The following is a 2,383-nucleotide window of genomic DNA, read 5'->3' as shown; positions in this document are numbered from 1 at the left end:
AGTTTATCTTAGAGTTAAAAGTTGAGTGAGTTGTTGATTATGTTCTTCAAGCCGATTTGTTTCAAACTGCCCGGTTTCCGCTTTATGGCGATGAACACTATTATATATTAAGTATATCAATAAAAGTTTGAACTTTGTGATGCAATAGAACTTAGAATATGACATACTTTATGCATTTATGCATTGTAATGCAGCAACATGCAAATCAAGCGATTCGATCGTTAAAAGCCCATTAAACATTGTATTTTAACTGGTTTTTTGAGTGAGTTAAATGAATACATTTTCTGATACATAGTATGATATGTTATTAGCAGCCACAACTTCTTCAGCATGTGCAGGAAGTTAAATACTTGTTATACCCGCTGGCCATTGGGTAAAAGGGTATTATATCAGACCGGAGGAGGCATAAAGTATACATATATGTATATACATATCTAAATTCTTGATCGGCGTTACTAACAGAGACGAAATGTCCGTCTGTCCCTATGATCTCAGAGACTATACTTATATTCTTCAAATATGGGCAATTCTCTAGAAAGTGCAACCGGCGCCAAAAAATTCAAACTCTATAAAAGCATGTTTTCTTCACATTTGTTTATAGGGAAAATATTACATTTAACTAATATAAACGATTTTTCCATTTACTCATAACACATTTTGAAAAATTTCAATACAAAGTCGAAGATGAGCAAAAGTTCTGTTTTGAACATTTCTACTGCAAGTTTTGTTTTGATTCATTTCCTTAAAGGGAGTCAGTATGCATTGATACCCTTAATTTAATATCTTGTTTAATATCCAAGGAATATACAAAATATATAAAAGAAATTATGCAGTAGCTAATAACGGTAAATTTCTTTTCAGCTAATCAGCTTCTATTTTTGTCGCGTGCGACAGTGAAAAACAGCATTTGTTATGAGTGCATCTAAAGTTTTTGTCCATTGAGCATGCAAAACTGTGTCCAAACACATATTTTGCTACCAAATATAATAAAATAAAATTTGGATGAATATAAGCACAACTTCATTTTTAAGAATTTTTGAAAGTTTGTCGCGTGCGACATGGCAAAAAAAAATTTTTTTTTTTTTTTCGTTAAATTATTTTTTTTTTAGTGTAGATGATGCATACTCTTTTTATGTGCAAAAAATAATATAAATTTCATGTCATAAGCGCCAATTGAGACTTTGTCATTAAAAACAATGATAGAATAAATGTGCACAGTATACCGGGTATAAACCAAATGAATTTGTTTTGCTGAAATGGCCAACAAACGAAATCTACTAGAACAGCATATTCATAAAAAAAAATTTTTGACATTAATGATGTAATTTAAGATAGTTAATTATGTTTCTTATGTACATGTTATGAATTTATTTCGTTTTGTTTACCTTTATTAAAGTTATTTTTTAAAGTATGAAATTTCAGTTGAAAATAAAAATATATATTGAATATATTAAAAAACTATGAAAATGCTTCATATGCTCTTCAAATGAACTTAAAAAGTACAAAAAAACAGCATAAAAAGTATGATGGAAAAAATGTCGCATGCGACATGTCGCGTGCGACAGTGATTAAAATTTAATTTAAAAAAAAACAACTTAATATTTTTAAGTCAAACCAAATACACTATTTCGATAAATATATGCATAATACATTAAAATTAATTGCATTAAAATCTTTCATCACGTTTCGCTGAAATTAGTGCTTGAACTGGGTTTTGAAAAAGTAACTTCTGTTTTTGTCGCGTGCGAATGCGCAACATTTTTGCAATTTTCTTGAAAACGAACAATTGCCCAAAATCCATCTTAGCACCAATTATAGTGCTAACCGAGAGCTATAAGTTTCAATTTTTACAAAATTAAAATAATGTCTTGGCACATGTTTTTTTTCAGTTTGAATGCGTACAAATGTCGCATTCGACATCAGAGAATTGCCCATATATATTATTGAAATATGCATTTCGATATATTTTAGTACATGTATTAATTCGATATGCTTTAAATAATTTTTTGTTTATATCTAAAATGTACTGCATCGATCTACCAAATATTACCCTCAGTATATTTTTGGTATATTATTTATATATATTTTCAATGATAATTCCGCACTGTTCTACTTTCATTAGAATGAAGTATTTCAAAGATATACCAAATATGCATTTCGGCAAATTTCAGTATATTTTTAGGTATATTAATTCGATATACCTTTAATAAGTTTTTGTTTTTATTGTAAATGTGCTGCATCGACGTACCTCAGTATATTTTCGGTATATTTTTAATAAGTTTTTATTTTTAATGGAAATGTACTAAATCGATGTACTAAGTATAGCCTTTAGTATATTTCAGTATGTTAATTTGGTACATTTTTAATGATAATACCGCACAGT

The sequence above is a fragment of the Drosophila albomicans genome, chromosome 3 (assembly GCF_009650485.2).
Source record: "Drosophila albomicans strain 15112-1751.03 chromosome 3, ASM965048v2, whole genome shotgun sequence".
NCBI lineage: Eukaryota > Metazoa > Arthropoda > Insecta > Diptera > Drosophilidae > Drosophila > Drosophila albomicans.
The sequence above is the reverse complement of the archived record's forward strand: the minus strand, read 5'-3'. Positions refer to the sequence as shown.